The 20842-nt window shown below is 36.2% G+C and overlaps 1 protein-coding gene across 8 annotated transcripts in view; it reads right to left on the reverse strand.

Annotated features, from left to right (window-relative positions):
• SOX13 (SRY-box transcription factor 13) overlaps positions 1-20842 on the reverse strand; it is a 62249-nt gene that overhangs the window by 25563 nt on the left and 15844 nt on the right. The window contains exon 1 of one of the 8 annotated variants that reach the window (XM_034414499.3): positions 14610-14699. The exons of the other annotated variants lie outside the window; for them this stretch is intronic. The gene's annotated coding sequence lies outside the window, so the exon portion shown is untranslated. Of the gene's footprint in view, positions 1-14609; positions 14700-20842 lie in introns of those variants that run through there. 8 annotated transcript variants of the gene reach the window in all.

Below are 20842 nucleotides of genomic sequence, written 5' to 3' on the forward strand. Positions count from 1 at the left end.
GTATATGCTTTGTCATGCATTTTCAACCAGCTATGGAAACTTTAGTTGCATCCTACTGTTGTTGTTTTTTTCATTAGAATAAAAAGAACAATTTAGAATTTTTTTTTTTAGAATAGAATTTTAAATTGCATTTAGAAGTAACTAGTAAATCAAATGCCTGGCTAAATATATTTCACGTTATAAGCAAAATATAATTTTTTTAAAAAAATAGAAAATAGATTACCAAGGAGACTATAACTGATACAAGTTTACAAAGGTTAAACTCTTTCATCATACCCGGAGATATTTAAACAGATAGGGCAAATATCAACTCAAAGACACTGAGAAAAAGGAACTATATTCAGATATAATTGCAGGAATTGACTGAAATGATAAAAACATATTGGTAAAGACTTGTGCACCTATATATTCTTCCTGTTAGGCATTAACTGCTGATGGACAACTTTATAACTCCTGCCCTCTTTTTTTAAAGGTTGCTTTATTTTTAATTTGATTTGGATTAAATAAAGGATCCCTTTAAATAGAGCTCTCTCGTCTAAAGTAGGACACCTCCACATTCCAATGTTTAAATTGAGCACATTGTCTTGAATATTTACTCCTACCTCTGGCCCAGAGGCATCATTACCAGAGATTTCAATGGTTTTATATGTCAAGGCCGGGGTCTGTTAACAAGGGGTCCTAGCTACATTTGCAAGCATCCTGTATTCGTTGCTTTGATACCTCAATGTTGCATGCAACAGGAATAAAAATGAGCTTTAGTAGATGCACCTTTCTCTTCCAGATGCAAGAAATGTTAGCAGGGCAGACTGCTCCACACTGCAGTAAATTGTACATGCAGAGCCTCAGGCCACCTTCCTCAAGTTATCATACCATTCGTTTTACAGAACAACTCAAAGGGTTTGCAGAAGGTCAGCGTGAGAGAAACGTAAAAAGGATCTTCAGGGCACCCTGTCCTGCAAAAATACAATGAGCAGAGATGAAAATGAATTGAACATAAAGAAGCTTGTGCTTTCGTCCCAGTCCTTATTACTTCAGAAACCCTGTTGAATGCATAACCCTATTATGCCAAGGGGGAAAGAAAACCATATTCTTGTTTGCAAGTCTTGCTTGCTCGCCCACTGGTACGTAGCCATGTAAGGGGACTGCATTGTCATCCAGACAATGGGGGAATCAAGAACAATCAGCTGGTGGTGAGCTGAAAATGTATTCATTTTAAAAGAGCACACAAAAGGAAAGTTTCAATCCTCCAGTGGGTCAGATTTCTATTGTGCTTAGCATTTGTACCACTGGAAGTTTACTCTTAAAATGGGCTTGCTGCTTTAATAGGTGTGTGTTTGAAAGGAGGCTCATTGTATTTTTATTACATGGTTTGCTGAACAAAAATACAGCCAGTTATACTTGTTCAAGGCTTGTTCCAGCAATAGGTCCATTCCCTATTCTAATAGTATCAGGTAGTTATCACAAAAGGCAAGGGAGGGGGAAGAATTGCTCAGAACAGCAAACAATGGGAATGGGGACAATTGGCCTGGCACATGGAAAATGTCTTCCTGTAATAGGCCTTTTTTAATGTTTCTTTTTCTTGCACTGAAAGGGAGGGGGGGAGCAGAGCTCAAAGTCTTCTAATGTACCAGACAAAGGGAAAGGATGTAGCTGAGGCTGAGACTTTTCTTAACAAGATTAAAGCAGAATTTGACACTTGTGTGGATAATAAAACAAGCCAAGCAATGAAGTACTCAAGACAGCAACATAACAAGATTTTTTTCATGTTATTAAATATTTGACATTTGTATAGCTTTGGTATGTAAAAGGTTTCTATGATCAGCAATCTTTTTTTCATTTTGACAAAAATGCTATATCATTGTAATAATTTTTACTTTACAAACCGGATGCTGAGAGTTAAACAGTAAATCCATGGGTCCATCATACGAAGCCCTAAAACAGAGTTTAAAAATCACACAGCATGCTTATATACATTATAGTGTAATGTAAAGTGTGAACCTAGCTAATTACTTTCTAGACAGAGCACATGAAGCTGCTTTTACCAAGTGGGACTACTGATCAATGTAGAACCAGCTGTGCAGTGGGGGTTTTTTGCCTTCTTTTTAAAAAGTTTACTTTTTTTGCCTTAACCGACCATTTTCACATCAATGTTTCCAGAAGAGTTATGCAGCAAGAACCTTGAAATAGGGATGCCAAATTGGCATATTCCTCTTACAAATTATGTGTGAGGAGTCTCTGAGATAGAGTGACTTCTACCACTCCATTCTCTATTAAACCAAGATTTAGTTCCAAGTGATTTACCTGCAACTCTATAAAGTAATGCTTAATTTATAAAGAAAAATAAACTGTTTCCAATCACAATCATCACCACAAATTATTTATTATTTTCACAATTCAGGGCAACAACCTTCCCAAGGTGGTTTACTAGCAGCATGAACTTTTGTAAAAGCTTTTTTTAAAAAAGTCTAAGATTCCTTCCCATACATTAGTTGATATTAATGGTCCTATAGAGGTTGGACTGAGAAAGGGAGAAAAAGCCCAGCTGAGGCAGGCTGCTTTTCTTGTCTGCTTTTTTTTCTTTTTATAATTACCAAATAACTCTAAGTGAGTGTGAGAACTTTATGAAGAAGAAACATATTTCAGCAGTACGGTCATATGTATATGTTAAAGTAATTTTATACCAATTAAGGCCACATTCAATGTTCATGGGGTTCATTTTGCTTGCATTTTGGCACTGAGCATTTCAAATTATCAAAGACCTAATCATTCTGATTGATAGTGACAGAATGCAATAGATTGAATTGACACGTTAGTCTTGAGCTAACTCTAATGATGTACTCAATTCTAAGAACTACAACATTGGTCAATTCTTTAGTTGGGATTCTGGGTTGAACTAGAATGGCAGACATTTTGCTGCTGCTTGGCAACAACCCTACACAAAAGAAATCCATCTATGTTTCACTGAAAGAGTACAATAATGACTGCATCAGCCTCCCAACTGAATACCTAGCATTATTTCTTACATATCAGTGGAATTTTTCTTTTCAAAGAAGCTTGCCCTCAGAGGTAAATTTGCATACCTAGTCAGAATAATCACTAAAGGCCGAGTCAAATTATTTATTAACCTAACCTGAAATCTTTGAATGGTGCCAGCAGTGGCTTTGCAACTTTTCTACCCCTCCACTGTTATTTCTTTGTGGCATACATCCTGCTATTCTCACTCTTGCACTGCCACCCTTCCTGGTCAAAGCCTGACTATCTCTTCTATTTATTGTGCAAGGGTGGTTCCAGTGCCAACAGCAAAAATACCCACCCTAGAACTGGCACCATGTGAAAATCTCAAGATCTGAAATCAGGAAATAACATCTTCTGTGATAAGGTGAAACTTTCAACTAGTTGTACATGAGCTCTAAACAAAATAAGATGATTAGACATGAAAATCTTTGGTTCCCATTTGTATGAAATCTCACACTGACATAAATGGACAAGAGTCAAGGGGAAAAAACTCCAGTGAATTGAAGTGTGGTGTGTAGATAGCAGATTCAGGAACTGTCAGTTTTGTTGTTTGGAAAAATAGTTATTTCTAACTTATAAATAGAAATTAATTAGTTCAATTCATCCATGCAAACTCATAAATGAGGAATTGTTAAACCTACACATACTCATATTTACAAGCAATGAAAAATGATTTAGATGAACAGTCAAGTTCAAAATATTATAAGTTTAAAAAAAAATACAAGAAATCAAGAGCAAGGGGAACCAATCATTCACATTACAGTAGACAAAAGATATGCCCACCCCTAGCAAGTGGATTAGCATGCTAATGCTAACTATTTTAAGAAAGAAAAACAATAAAATAGAGTAATATATTATTTACCAAATTTCAAGTAAAAGGTGATGTTTTTTTAAAAAATGAGATGGGATAGCTTATGCCATTAGATGCTGATAAAAAGAGTGAGGGGGTTAAAAGAAGAGAAACAGAGGAAGCCAGCAAAAAAAAAAAAAAAGAGTTCATAATTACTTGTTACAAAAAAGGAAGGCCTAAAAAGGACTTAATTTTTAGGCTGCTAATAGAGTAAAGCCATATGCCCTTGTAGACTATTGCCTAGAATTTTGATTTTATAATCCAAATTTATTAAAGCATAGATAAAATAACAACAATTCTTGTTCATCAATTGAATTATTGTAGCTCCAATATTACACACTCCAGATGCGAAAACCCAAAAGTTTAAACAAACTGCAGCAAACAGCAAATTGGATAAAACAATTTAAAAAAAAGACAATAATTTAAAATTTTACTGGAGATCATAAGTTGGGATTTCCTAAATTATTCACCAAATCCATTTGTCAAAGTACCAAAAAAATTGCAGACAATCAAATGTGCCATTGAATCTTGACAAATCCTAGGCAAGGCCTGTGTCAGCCCCACCGGTTCTTTGCTATTCCTTCCCTTACCACTGTAAAAGTATCACGCTACTAAGTTCTATATTAGTACACCATCTTAAACCAATACCCTTTTGAATCAATCAGGTATTACTTTAATTGATACAACCTTTGAGATTACTAAAATACAATAGCCTATCATTGTGACCTTTATTTCAGAGTTATTCAGTCAGGCTTCAGATCCAAAACCAATGTCCCTGCTCCACTCTAATGCCTACATGTTTTATCAAGGAATAAGATATTTTTAATGTAACAGAATGATCAATCTGGACAGTAAATAAAAAAGGCCCAAGAAATAGCTTATAGTCACAAGGAATCAAAAGAGACTTTACCAATATTGATCACGACAGTGTCTAAGGAAGATAACCAGAGAAGGAAGATCAGCTAAGAAAAAAATAAAATGGTCATTTTAAGCATTTATAACAATGCTTTAGTTGGTACAGGCAATAATTACTTGTCTATAGCCAAATACTGCTCAGTGGTCTATTAAGAGGATAGTTAGTTACCACTGGCTAATTTTTTCCTGCCAGGCTGAGGATTGGCCATTTTGAAGATTTCCCTCATAAGTTTAATAGCAAGTTGATGATTGGTAACTGCAGGTGTACTGAGGGACGTGGTGGCTCAGTGGTTAAGACGCTGAGCTTGTCGATCACAAAGGTCGGCAGTTCGGCAGTTCAAATCCCTAGCGCCGCATAATGGAGTGAGATCCTGTTACTTGTCCCAGCTTCTGCCAACCTAGCAGTTCGAAAGCACGTAAAAAATGCAAGTAGAAAAATAGGGACCACTTTGGTGAGAAAGTAACAGCGCTCCTTGCACTTTTGGCGTTTAGGCTGGGGAAGGCCCAGATGGGGGCTCTGCGTCAGAGGCAGAGATGGGGCCAGGGCCATCAGGGAGTGATGTGCGGACTCTGGAGCCTCCAGAGGCTGACAGTAGAGAGGCAGAGGAACAGGAGGAGCCTGTTCCTAGTGCACGTATGAGAAGAGCTGCCAGAAGGCAAGAGCAGCTACCGCAAAGAGGACGACTTGGGAGTAGGGCCAAGAGATGATTGGCCCCTCCCATAAGGCTTAAAAGACCAGCAACAGCTCTTGGACTTTTTGTCAGAAAACAACGTTGATAGACTTGTTCTTGTCTTGCTGCACTTATCTCTTGTCGGCGTCTTCTGCTTCTGAGCTTTTGCCAAAAGAAGCCTTTGGCAGTTTGCCTAATTATATCAAGGTTGGTGATTAGACTGAAGAATTTTTGTTATGAAGAATTTGTTTTGATTTAGTTTGGACTACGCTGAGAATGAGTTAATTCTCAGCTGTTCTAATAAAGTCTGTTTGTTTTGGAACTGTTTGCACCTAATACTACCTACTTGGTCCTGGGTCACAACACAGCTACCTGAAACCTTACTTCATTTAAGAGGCTGATTCTTCAAGAAGGATGAACTAAACCAGTATATGTGTTTGCATATGCACAATACACTATTCACTATACTCTAACCATTATAAATTATCATATCTTTATATCAGTAGTGGGTTCCACTTACCTTTGCTATGCTTGCACACGGCACTTCTGCATATGCGCAGAGTGTCTGTGATGACGTCTGGGTGGGTGGGCGGAGCCTCCCACCACCGCCACTATCAGTTTGCCCGAACCGGAGCAAACCGGTAGAAACCCACCACTGCTTTATATTTTATATATATATGTATACTTCAAGCTTAGTTACATCAAACTGGAGTCATTTGTTTAAAAATGTATTTTAAAAAACATTGTTTAAAAGTAATTGTTAATACCTCACACAGTTTAAAACATTGTTTTAAAGTAATTGTTAATACCACACAAAATGTAAGAAAGCAATGAGGTTTGTCATCTCCTTAATACACAAGTCTTAATTTATTTGTATCACACCTTTATTTATAAGAGCCGTGGTGGCACAATGGTTAGAATGCAGTATTGCAGGCTAATTCTGTTGACTGCCAGCAGTTTGATTCTTACCAGTTCAAGGCTGACTCACCTTCCATCATTCTGAGGTCAGTAAAATGAGGAGCCAGATTGTTGGGGGCAATATGCTGACTCTGTAAACCACTTAGAGAGGGCTGTAAAGCACTGTGAAATGGTATATAAGTCTAAGTGCTATTGCTATTATTTTTACAAATAACTCAAGGCTGCAAACATATCCAATGCACCTTCCTCATCCTATTTTCCCCACAACAACCTTGAGAGATGGGTTTGTCTGAGACAGAATATCTAGCCCAAAGACATCCAACTGGCTTTCATAGCTAAGGCAGCACTTCCACTCATTGTTTCTTACTTTCTAGCCTGGTACCTTACCCATTAGACTAAAAAAAAAAAAAAAGCTAGATTTATTTAGCCAAAAGCCTAAGAGCACACCAGCAGAGTTTAGATTCTGGCTTTACTAGCATTATCTAGATCAGTGTTTCATAAAATGTAATCCTATCCCCCAAGACCCTCTCAGGGATTTAAAAAAATCAAAATTATTTGCCAATTGTGAAAGATATTTGCAAAAATTTAAAACAATGTCAACCTTCATTTTTATTCAATCAAATATTTATTATTTATTGTATTTATTTATTGGTTCGATTTATATGCCGCCCTTTTCCGGAGACTCAGGGCAGCTTACAATGCGTTAAGCAATAGCCTTCATACTTTTGTATATACCTGCTTAGTAGGGCTTTCGCCCCCCCACAAGCAGTGTTCTTTTTTATACAAAGTCAGCTATTGGGTTTTTTATTGAAAAATATTGGTTAGTATCTAATGGGTTTAAGATTGTTATTTTTACATGATTCAATAAATATTTTGCAAATGCATCAATTTGAATTTTTAATAAGATAAGTATCAATAAATATAATCCATACAAACAAAAGATCTTTTGGGTCTTCCACATTTTTTTAAAAAAGGAAGGGGTCCTGAGAGCAATTTTTAAAAAAATCACTGACCTAGTTATGTATTTTTTCTTACAAATGAAACAGCGTCTTCTTCATGCTATTTTTTTTAAATCTTGACCAAGTAACCTGGAGATCTTAAAACCCTGTATATTTTAGTAGTAATAGTGTCTGAATTTTCCCAACAATGATATTGTTCTAATAAGGATTTTTTTATGTTCTTCTGTTGCTTAGTTGCTGTATTATAGGAATACAACCGATATAGAAAGCTTGAATGACCTATACAAGAAAACAAGGCTGCTTCATAAAAGCATGTCACCACTTGATTATGCAAAATGAGGTGTTTGCAGCTGAATGTGTGAATTAAATCAACTGCAAAGCATTGTAAGGTGATATGAAAGGTCTCTGTAGTGTTTGATCTGAGTTGCCTCATTCACACATGCAAATCATTGTTAATCATCATATGATTAACATACATGTATGAACTGGCTGTGGCAACTCCAAAAAAAAAGGCAGAAAGCAGAGTTTAAATATTGTGTTTTTCTGATATTTAGATACCATTTACAAAGCAGTGAAATAAGAAATTTTAATTAAATATTAAAATTTAAAAAAACTTATTTTCCTCTCTGTAAAGTTTTTTGATAACAAGATGGAAGATGTCTTTCACCTTCTCCCACGGTGCTTTTTCAACTTCTCAGTCCAGCCTTTTGCCCAAGTGGTGGTCTTCACATCCAAATACCAACTTGGTCCAAACCTCCATAGTTTCATAATTTTTTAAAAAAATTAGCTGCTAAAGATAGGTCAAGCTGTCATTTAATTAGGCAACTTTAAATATGCATAAAATAGTGCTGGCCTTACTTATTCCTTAGGCTACACCCCTTAGCGTGTCACTGAAATGTCAACTTTGACATGATAAAAAAGCAATGTATGTCCCTGCTGTAAATGATAATCAGCATTTTAGGGCTTTTTGTATACTCAATCCACATTGGACAATTTAGCTTCAATCCTGTCAATCCTTACCACATATTACAGTTACAGGAAATTTTGAGTTTTACCGGCCAATCCAAATAAATCTAAACTTTGGGGATATTCCCCATAAAAATATTTTGCTATTCAATTATTGCTATTTCTTTTTAGAGCTAGATCATTTCTTTTATGCTGGCCAGCAGAATGAAATAATTTTTACATGGCTATTCATGATTAATCAATGATTGATAGCTGCGAGTAGGATAGAGATTCACTATCTCAATAGCATGCATCTCATCTGAAAATAACCAAGTTGATTAAAAGAGGCTATTCAAATAGCGGCAACCCATTTTACAAACAGCTACATGAATATTCCTCTATCATGTTTACCTAGGAATAGAGAATAATCAAAATAACCTAACAGTCAAAGCCAATCTCTCCTGATAAGGCGAAAACAGGAGATTGCCCAGTTCAGCTCTAGATAGATGCTCCCCATGAGGACACCACAAGATAGCTGTTTCCCATAGATCTGAACACAGGGAAACAGAGAAAACCATCACCCGGCAGTGAGGTCTTAACCTTACTTTCTAATCACTTTCAGAAATTACCTATTTAACTATCTTAAGGCTAATAGAGGTCTTCAAAAGAACAAGTTTTCAAAGCCACCTGGTGAATTTGCATTCAGTCTAGAAAAAAATAAGAATTAACTATAAGCATAAGAATTTTAAAAATTTGAAATGAAAATTAAAAGCTAAATATGATTTTTTGTTGTAAGAGTTTGCAAATAATTATATAAATCAACAGTGCCTTTGTGGGAACTAAACTGTTTAATCTAATTTAAGTCATAACAGAAATGGGTGATTTTATGATTTTAGAAATTGAACACTAGAAGGGACTAAAGATTCCAGGCATGAAAGGGAAAAAGGGGGGGGAAAGGTAAGATTTGGCTTTTGTTTTTAATCAGCATTGGGATAAAATGACAGAAAATATGACAGCTGAAATACTCTAGGAGATATTTTAAAAATAGGAATAGAAACTACTACCTTCAGTGTCAGCAATATTCTCTGCTTCTATGGATAGATTATGTCCAAAAGGTATTTAAAAGGTATTTAAAAAATAATGACCGATCTGAAAGAGAATACCTTGGAAAATCTACAGGACTAAGAGCTGAAATAAACTTTATCTGATGCTGAAAAATTAGAACTTAAAGAAATTGTAAAATATTGGAAACTGAAAACATTATAAAAAGAGATCACACTTAAAGTGGGAATAGAAAGGATAAGTCAAGAGAATGACATGGATGATGATTCTTTATTGGATTTGCAAAAAAAGGTCTCTTAAAACCACAAAGAAGCCTCTGAGATGGAAGAAAACCTGAAGAGAGATCAAATTCTGTAACCATATCTTAATAAAACAAAGATTAAGATTCCTAGAAGCAAAGGGAAGGAAATATAGAGATGGTTTCTTTGGCCAAAGGAAAAATAAGACATGACATGTTTCTATAAACTTCTGGGAACCCTTTATGGACTTTGACATCAGAACTGAAATGTTAATGTGGGGTCCCTGGTGCTCTCTGAGCTTGTATAGTTACAGATGTTTCATTACCAAGCTAAATAATTTCATCAGTAATGAAATGTTAATGATTTACAGGTAATCCTCAATTTATGACAATTTAGCCCGAAATTTCCATTGCTAAGCAACACAGTTGTTAAGTGAGTTCTGCCCCATTTTACAACCTTTTGCCACAGTTGTTAAGCAAATCACAGCAGTTGTTAAGTGAAACATACAGTTGTTAAGTAAATCTGGCTTTCCTCCTTGACTTTGCTTTTCAGCAGCCTGCTGGGAAGGTCAGGAATGGAAATCACGTAACCCCAGGACACTGTAATCATCATAAATATATGCCAATTGCTAAGCACTTGAATTTTGATCAGGTGACAATCCAGATGCTGTGATGTTTGTAAATGTGAGTAGTGCTTACAAGTCACTTTTTCAATGCCATTATAACTTCAAATAGTCACTAAACGAATGGTTGTTAAATTAAGGACTATCTATACTGATTTGGGCATGAATAAGAGATGGATTATAGGAAGAAGAGATACTTGCATGTAACCTTACAGAGGTTGTATAGTTACTGAGTTTCTACTTGTTATAATGAAAATCACATGTTTAAATATTTCTTTTCTTCTTCTTTTCTTTTTCCCTGCACTTTCTATTTTCATTTCTGAGTTTAGTTTGTGTTGTTTTTTTATCATTGTCTTTTTAAAATAACTATCAATTTTTTTAAAAAAAGCATGATAAATTTTTCCTAATCCAATCTTAACTCTCAAGACCACAACATTCTTTATTAAAGTAATCACACTAAATTAAAAGTTATTCTGGAGAATAATGATAGTGATCATTCAAACATTTTAAACTTAATTTATTTTATTAGTGTCATAGACCACTTCAAAGTAAATTCAAAGATAAAGCACATTCTTCTTAAAACAGTAACAGAGCTGTGGAACCTAAATGTGAGTAACTAATTACAGTAAATAGAATTTTTTAAAAAATAAATAAATCAATTTGTCTGAATACAACAGTATCTAAAAACTTCTTTATGGTAAGTTATGGCAAATACTATAGATAGCAAAGTATTATTTAGCTACGTTCAGTGAGACAGACTCAAACTAGTCAAAGAGTAATAGATGAAGATAAATTTGAATGACTAGGGCATTTGTCTAGAAGGAAAGATAATTTGAAACAACACAATAGGGACAAAACAATACAACATGACCTAATGTCTCATTTATTTCTGAAACACATAGACTGCTGTAATGGTAACTCCCCTCAATGACGGTTGTCAGGAGATTGTTAAATCCAACCAAACAGAAAACTATTCTTTAATATCCTGCCTTCATTTTCATAAAAATGTATGTACTTTACACCTGCTTTTTTTCTTAAAGCAGCTGGGATGTGGGAACAAGAGGGAAGCTGTCACAATTCAACATTTTCAAGTGTTGAATCCAAGAAGATTTCCTTCCATTTCACACTGCATCTAGCCATGACAAGGGCAATGAGGCGAAAGGAAGAAATTACCATTTCCTAAAACGGAGACATCATTTAGATGAACTAATGACCGTTTTAAGGGGCATCTCCACAGAGAAAATGTCAATGATATGTTTATTGATTGTAATGCAAATGTAACACACTCTCCAACTAAAATAAGAATAGGAGTGGCTCAATAGTTCCAACACAGGTGGGTTTTTTATTTTATTTTAAAAATAAGTTTATTGTGGTCGCATAATATAAGATGCAAAAGTCAACACAAACCCAAATTCTCACATCATGCTACAGTTGGTTGAATAAGCCAGTACTTAGATGAGGGAATAAAAGGAGAACTCATCAAATTTGCAGATGACCCTAAGCCAGCAGGAATAGCCAACATCCCAGAAGACAAGCTCAAAATCCAAAAAGATCCTGGGAAACTTGAACAATGGGCCCTATCCAACAACATGAAATTTAATGTGGAGAAAAGCAACCTGGGCAAGAAAAAACAAAGGTACAAGAAGTACACATTAGGCGAAATCTGGCTGAAAAACAGTGACTGTGAGAGGGAGCTGGAAGTCTTAGTGGACGATCACTTAAACATGAGTCAGCAGTGTGCAGCAGCAGCCAAAAAAGCTAATACAATCCTTGGTTTTATAAACGGAGGCATACAATCAAAATCACATGAAGTATTAGTACCACTTTATAAAGCCTTAGTAAGACCACACCTGGAATACTGCATACAGTTTTGGTCATCACATTACAAAAAAGATGTTGAGACTTTGGAAAAAGTGCAAAGAAGAGCAACTAAGATGATTAAAGCTCTAAAACATATGAAGAATGGTTGCAGGATTTGGGTTTAGCTGGTCTAGAGAAAAGAAGAACTACGGGGGACACGATAGCAGTATTCCAATATTTGAGAGGCTGCCACAAAGAGGAGGGGGTCAAATTTATTTTGCAAAGCAGCAGAGTGCAGGACAAGAAACAATGGAAGGAAACTAATCAAGGAGAAAAGCAACTTGGAATTGAGGAGAAACTTCCTAACACTGAGGACAATTAACCAAGGGAACAGTTTGCCTTCACACATTGTGGGTGCTTCATCACTGGAGGTTTTTAAGAAGGGACTGGACAGTCACTTGTCTGAAATGATATAGGGTCCCCTGATTGAGCAGGGGGCTTGACTAGAAGACCTCCAAGGTCCCTTCCAACTCTATTCTGATTCTGATTTGCTCCTACAGGATGCTAAACTATAACCCATAATTTACAAAAATCAATAGATGGGATCTCTCATTATGCTGAGCAAAACCTGAAAAATCCTACTTTATTCTTTAATAAAAATGTGTGAACATAAATGTCTCTAAGGGGTACTCATTTTCTGAAAAAAAATTCTACAAAAGAGAGACAGAGATGCCAGCCTTGAACTCCACAAAGATTCCTTTTGAATTCTAGTTGCAGCCTGGACTGAGAAGTAAGACAAACAAAGAACTCTAGAAGTAGTGAATCACAAACCACTTCCATATTGTCAAGAAAATCACATGAACCTATCCATGTGTAACCACTAGAAGTCAAGCTCATTCAAGACTTCATTGCATGTGTAGTTGCTTACAGAAAGATTACAATATTTCAAATGTTTTATGTAAGGAAAAATTAAAAGACTCAACTATGAGCAACAAATAAACAAAGTCCAGGAAGGGACTGAAAGAAAGCAGCAATGTTTCCAAAGCACATTGAGCTATGAATAATAAGCCAAAATGGTTAGTTTCATATGACATGCTATGGCAAAACCAAATCCATCATTTTTGGGCTTGGTGCAATGCGTAAACCTAATTTACGTAGAAGATATCTCAGATCACTCTCTTCCAAACCAATGCTTTTGAAAACGATGCTGACTGGGAATAATTTGAATTCTAACCTCAGAGAGTACCAAATTAGAAAAAGTGAATAAGATTAGAAGAAAAAGACATATGCTCTAATCACTTTCTCCACATCAAGGATATTTCATCCTGAGTCTGTTTTAAGAAACTGTTCACAGCAAAGATGTAGTGGGTATTTTAATATAACTGTCTTGATTTATCACTGATTTGTCTTCAACTCCAACTCCTACTCACCAAAAGAATTGCACCAATTTATGCTGGTTGCTGAGGGGAATAGAGTGTGAGCTTATACTTTCTATCTATTTTGAGGAATTCTTCTCTATTTTGGTGTTTGAGTGATAACACGAAAGGGCCCCCAAGGTTTTTGTAGAAAATTAAGTTTCTTTTATTGCACAGCAATAAACCAAGAGAATTTTCAGGGAAGGAAATTTTGCCTTTGTATTGTTTACTGGCTCTCAATTGCATACAACCCACCCTAAAGTTTTAAAGAATGGCATGTGTTTTGTTCTTCAGTGTTGGTCTACAGACAAACAGCTCTTTGTGTCTCTAGGGTTCCTAAGGCACCTGTTCCCCCCACCACTTCATTCCTCACAGTCCGCCCTTATTTATCTCTGCATGTTCTGCTTGCTGCGCTCGCCAACAAGCTGCCTTGGCCACCACTTCCTACACCTGCCTCAGTCAACCTGTTGAAAGCAAAGGCTCACAGTTGTTAAGCCCAGATATGTGCAATGCTGATAGCAGGCATTTGTTCTGGGGAACCCATGGCACACACAATAGAGTGTGGGAGGGAGTATAAGTGGAAGTGTTTAGTGCTATTTTTGCAATTGGACACTCAGCCAATGAACACCTTAAAATGTTTAGCTGCCACAATCAAGGTCTCTGTAGGAGAATGTAAACATTCAGAGGTGGTCACCTCAGAACGGAATCTTCTGTCTACACTAATATAACATAGATTACACCACAATGAGGAAATCCCCAGTTTGAAATTCATGAAGTGGCCACAACAAGCCAGTTCTCCCATCTACAAGTAACCTTACAGTGCAATCACATCTATGTCTACTCAGAAAAGAGTTGACTGGTTCATATATCATGCAGCCATCATTTGCTTAACCTTGTGTTTTTCAAGAAGCCACAATTTTTAAAAATACTTTTTATCCTGCTTTTATTATTTTTTATAAATAACTCAAGGCAGTGAACATACATAATAGTCCTCCCTCCTATTTCCCCCACAACAACAACTCTGTGAGGCAAGTTGGGTTGAGGTGGAATGTCTGGCCTGAAATCACCCAGCTGGTTTTGCTGGATCTAAACAAATAGACCAAAATTAAATGAACTTTAATTTGTAAACCCAGCATGGAGATCAACAGGGCTTACTGGAGTATTACAGACTTAAAGAGTTAATTAATTAAAGACTTACAGAGGGGTGTTTTTTAAGGACTGTGGTGATGATCTGGGATATCTTCCAAGATGCGATGCACTAATCACCCCAAGTACCCCTCATGTTGAGCTGCACAAAACAGAATTGAGAACCAGATTTCATCCTTTAGTCTTTTGCCAGAAGTCATGCTGTAAAATGTGAACACAACTCACTTTTTGATCAATGATGGTGTTGATCAAAACAACACCAAAATGGTCTTTCATTTAATCCTAACATTACCTCGATTTATACATTGGTTACATTAAATACTGTTAATTATTCACCACATATTTAAAAACATTCCCTTTCTGTCATAATAAACATTATAATTTGTCAAAAATTATGGGATAGGATCTGGTAGTGTTGCAGGTTAGCACTGCATTGTAAGTTAAACTGATTTTTTTTACACTGGAATAAAAATGGATTAGTATAATTACAAGGTCAGGAACAGTGTCTAGAACAGGAAAAGGGACCACACAAAGCTGTGCAAAGAAAATGAAAAATTGGAGACATGTTGCTTTCCAAACCTATGGCATTGTTAGTCAACTTAAACAAAACAAATAGTTCTGTGGCAGTTTATGAAAAAAAGCTAATTAAACCAGGGGTGAAATCCTCCCGGTTCACATAGGATCGGAAAATCCGGTAGTGATCATGCCGAGTGGTTCAGCGATCCGGTAGTGATGGCGAAGCAAAGCCCCTGGATGTCATTACTTCCTGGTGCGCGTGAGCGAAGCACGCACGTGTGTGCAATGGGTGCACTTCCAAACCAGTAAAGAAGATAAGTAGATTTCACCCCTGAATTAAACAGGTCTCTGATTATCCAAGGATTGCCAACTTTTTAAAAAGTTTATTATGTCTCAAACAAGAGACAAAATATAAAGAAACAAAAAAGGAAATTAAAGGTCAGAAATAAAGGAAAAATTAAAAGTGCAGGAAAAGGAAGAAAAAGAGTAGAAAAAGAGTGACCTCCAACTTTCTTCGGCACAAAAATAAATATAAAATACATTATAATAATATAGAGCATATATAATAATATAGAGCATTTACATAACCATGAACAGGATGTAATTGTCAAGTCCCAAAATTTAAATTTCATTTCTTTCAGTTTCAAGCAAAAAGTCCAACAGTGGTCTCCAATTAGAAACAAAGCTGGACAAAATCTTTTCTTTGATCAAAGTAGTCAATTTTGCCATCTCAGCTAATTCCATTAACTTCAGCATCCACTCTTCCATTGTAGGAATTTGTAAGCCCTTCCATCTCTGTGCATACTGTTACAGTTGCTGTTGTTGCTATATAAAGCACTACCAACTTTTAAGTGTAACAACAAAAAGAGCCTCAAAAAGACTAATTTTCACTAGTGTCTCATCCAGAGAATCAAGAATCCCAGAGTCACTGGGAGTCAGATGGCATATACATTTATTAGTATTATCATTAAATGCTCTGCATTTAAATCATGTTGCTGCAAGTCTAAAGGGGCAAGCAAATCCGTGAATATTCCTTGCAGTTTAGAAGATTCTGATACTTGAAGTGCTGCGAATCTAAAGCAGAACTAACACTCCATCCATATCTGTTGCCTCTTAAGATTTCAGATGATAAGCAAGAACAGTTTGCTGGCTAACAGTGCTGGAAAGCTTTTGCACCATGAGAATCCATATTCCTTGTGTCCCCACTAATCAATTTTTCCTCCCCTTTGCTCAGAAGACCCCCATAAATGTCTCTTTCTGACTCAGCATGAAAGGTACTAGTATTCTTTAAAGGTGACACTTACTTTAAGTGAGCTCAGCTGGGACTACTTTGGTAGACTGGTGCCTTTTTTATTGCCAGCAGCCCTGCTGAGTTCCTGGTCATGCTGAGTTCTTTTAAAAGACATGGCAATTTTCTGCATCTCCTCCACAGCTTATATCCACAAAAGTGAAAAGTGTTAAAAGTAGCTCTAAGACTTGCCCCCCACAGTGATGTATTCTGGCTCCCAGCCTTGACATAGGTTTTCTGGTATGATATGTTCCCAAGAGATACAGTCGTCTTTGTCTCCAAGCTGACTTGGAGTCAATTGCTTCAAAAGAACTGAGGCCATAAATGGGGTTCTTTTTTTGTTTTTTGCATTCAACATACAATGTGCAAGCCAGGTTTAGTCAGTTCAATTGTAATGGAAGTGGAACACCCACCCACACACTCCATATGTCCTTCCAATATCCAAAATTCATCCTTTCTGTGTGTTCACACGGACTCCACAAACATGCTACAATCTTCCAAGATCTTAGTATTACCATTCCAAGAATTATAAATTTGTGTGATGTGTAGACATGCCAGGCTATTCCTTAACTTCCAACCCAAGGAAAGTTTCTTACCTCTTAATGAGAATTGAAATATAAATACGCAAATGCAGTTTTCATTTTTTGTGCAATCTTTTCTTAAAGATTTTTGTTAAATAGAAAATTAAAAACTAATGCAAACTGATATAAAGTGAGAAAAAGAAAAGAAGAAATTAAAGAAAAAATAAAAGTGCAAGGAAACAAAAAGAAATAAAAGATACAAAGAAGTGACTTCTAATTTTCTTTACAACATTTTTAAGTACAATTATAAATATAACTCTTACTCTGTGGTTACAATATAACACTCTTCTCTCTTTTTCTTTTTATTCTGTTTCCTGCAAAAAATCTATAAAGGGTTGCTTCTTGTGCTGAAAGCCACAAAGGGGTTTTTCAGGCACAACCTGGATTTCTCTTCCATATTCTCAGTATGGCTTGTCTAACATAATGATTTTTAAAATCCACATTAACCTTGTTGTACCACAAATATCCATGCCACCCAAATCTCTGGTTATGTCCTTCTAACTGAGAAAGCTTTCTGTTTTTCAGCAACAGCTACTCTTTGATGCAAAACAAACAACAACCTACAAAATACAATTTCAAGTGAGGGGAAACCAATCCTCCTCTTTCCCTTGCATCTTGTAACACTTTATATTTAACTCTTGTCCCCACCCCCCATAAATTTAAATGTATCTTTTTGCCACTGTTTAATGGTGCATCAGTTGTCAAAACAGGTATTGTCTGAAACAAAAAACATCATTCTAGACAAAACATTCATTTTTACCACAGAACTTCTTCCCAGCAATGACAATTGTGGTTTCTCCCATCTTAACATAACATTTTTAATTTCATTCCATGTATTCACATGAAATAATATATTTCAGTTCATATTTGACCTAGTGTCACCCAGATATTTTACCTTCTTCTCAATCTTAAAAGACTGTTTAAGTCTTTTTCTGTTCAGTCCCCTATTGTTATATTTTTGTTAATATCTCATCTTCTGCTTATTAATCCTGAAACTTGCTAATGCATCAGATTCTTTTAATTTGCCTATTAGTATTTCAATTCTCATTAAAAGGCAGTTTTCACACTGTCACATAGTTGTAGCAGATAAAATAGGGGAGGTAAAACTGTTTAAAACAAGAAAAAATTAACAAGTGGCATTATAAAATAAAACTTTTAATTTTAATATTTTTCTCTAAGCTACCTTGAATTTTTACTGGAAAGGCAAAATATAAATAACTTGCAATATTTTAAATAAAACAGAGAGCAATTCTAACCTCCAGATAAGATTAGAATAGGGTGGCTAACCTCAACACAGAAGGAAACAGGAGCTCCATCAACTTAGAGACCTCATCTACCTGGAGGCCCTAATTACATCCATGGATGGCTCTACAAGTATAACTCTAGCCTTGGGCATTCAAAGGACAGAGCAGCTTTGGACCAGCAGGATCACAAATTTTTCCCTTCTTTGAAATTGCACCAAGGTCAAATTCCCTGGCTTCTGGGCTTCTCTACCGCCCTTTTCCTCCCCCCTCTCCCTCATTAATATAAGTTTTTGTTTTAATAGTTGGCCAAATAGCTTAACAAAGCTGCTATGTCAACTTCTGGCATGAACTAACAGGCTTTAGAAGTAGTAGAAGATCTGATACTTTGTTCTCTACCCAGGGATTCTCCAAGACTGTTCTCCATGTCTGTCTAAAGAGCCTCTGTTCAATTGCTTTTTCTTCACTAATACATGTTTCCCTAAGAAATTTATTCAAGCTCTTCCAAAAACAGTTTCCCTTATGAACCCTTTAACATAAAGCCTGAATTCTTATCCATTGTAGAAGTCTGATGGATGGATGGATGGATGGATAAGTAGACAGACAGCAATGAAATACTATGCACTTCTGTAGATGCCTGGTTATACATTGATTTCAGAATAGTCTGTTACCTAAGATGCATGTATATGTTTTCCTTTTTTATCTTTGTCTTCATTTTCTTACCATCATTCTATAAGCTTCTCTGGGCAGGGACCAACATTTTTCTACCTACCATGTTCTTTGATAGAATGGTGCAATATAGCTGACCCTAACAACTGGTCAACAGATAACATTAAAACCTTTTTCATTCCATACAGACTTCCCATGCCACTGTAATTATATCCTTTTCATAGGTGATGTATGTATGTGTGTGTTTTCCTACTGCGCTTACAGAAATTCAATACACACACAGAAATAAAAGGAGTGCCAAGACAAATAGATTACGTATCAGGGTTGGCAGATCATTGCCTAGTAATTTACTTTTGATCTTTAAAATGTCTAAAAAATACAACAGGCATATTTAATACATGGCAAAATAGTACCAATTGCATTTTTTCCCACTTCCAGTTACTATGTTGCCTCCAGCACAGAAAATCAAAACAAATACAAGGCTAGACTGAAATATAGCTGTAGGATTCTTACAGGCTACAATCATATGTACTGGTGTAGGTATTACTTTCAAAGGTTTGCCACAAGCAGTGATAAGATGATGATTTAATGCAATTCCATTATCAATACGTATATTATACTCTTCCCAATTCCAATAGAAGAGAATATCTATTGCTTAGGGTTGAACTAATTAGGAGTTTTCTTCTCGAGTATTTTTCTTTAAGTAAATAAGATTGTTTACAATTGATTTTATCCTAAACTATCTCTCCTCACATTATGATCATCAATTTCCATCTACTTCACATCTGTTTCTAGTCAAGAGAAATTGGTTTAGAATATTCTTAAATCAGTTTAAGTCCGAGTTGAGTAATTAAAGCCAAATCTGTTAATCATCACCTTTACCTATGTGTTAGTTTGATGAAACTAATCTGAAGATGGAGAGACCTTTGAAACAGTTGAGCCACAGATTATGGTTTAAATCAAAATTAAAGAAACCAGGTCACAATGTCATAACCAAATGCATTCTAGCTTTATTATATTATTTTCACTTTAATGCAGGGGTGTCAAACTCAAGGCCCAAGGGCTGGATTCGGCCCGCAGGGTGCTTAGATCTGGCTTGTGGGGCCGCCCTGGAAATAGCAAAGGACCGGCCCACGATGCCTCTGCCAGTGAAAACGGAGCTTGGGAGGGCCGCCCACAGCCCTCCTTCACTGGCAGAAGGTTGCAGGAGGCCGTTGCAGCAAAAAATGGAACTTGTGAGGGCCGCAGGTAACCATCCCAAGCTCTGTTTTTGCTGAGGGTTGTAGGAGACCGTTGCAGCTGAAAATGGAGCTCGGGAGCTCGTTTTCGCTGGCAGTGTTCAGGCCACCAGAGGTGCCCCTGACATGAGTGACATCAACACATACCCTGGCCCCCTGAGGTCAAACACAATGCTGATGCGGCCCTCAAAGAAATCAAGTTTGACAAGCTGTCTGTTTCTATTGGTTTGAACCAACATGCAATCAATATATCATGGTTTTGTTTAAACTAAATATTCTCCTTGGAATTTTTAAAAACTAACATTCTTAACAAACGTTAATTTGACTCTATTTTAAATTAAAATTTTACAACTTTTATATATTTCAGATGGGAGCCAGTTTGGTGTAGTGATTAGAAGGCATCAGGCTAGAAGCCAGGAGCCTGAGAATTCTAGTCCCACTTTAGACACAAAGCCAGCTGGGTGATCTTGGACTAGTTGCTTTCTCTCAGCCCTATGAAGGAAGTAATGGCAAAACACTTTGGAAGAAAAAAACCTTTCAGATGGAAAATTATAACTTAAAATGCAAGACAAGTGATAAAGAGTACAAATTAACATATTAAAACAAAAAAGGAAAAATACTTTGTGTGTTTGTAAATTAAGCAAAAGGATAATAGACAGACAGATATAAAAAGACATAAAAGATCTGAATGAAGATTGTCTGCTTTTGTCCGGAGTTAATAATCATGTGGGGGCAGTGAAAGTATAGATTAA

Source organism: Pantherophis guttatus, chromosome 3, assembly GCF_059756535.1.
Source record: "Pantherophis guttatus breed Tessera chromosome 3, ASM5975653v1, whole genome shotgun sequence".
Lineage (NCBI taxonomy): Eukaryota > Metazoa > Chordata > Lepidosauria > Squamata > Colubridae > Pantherophis > Pantherophis guttatus.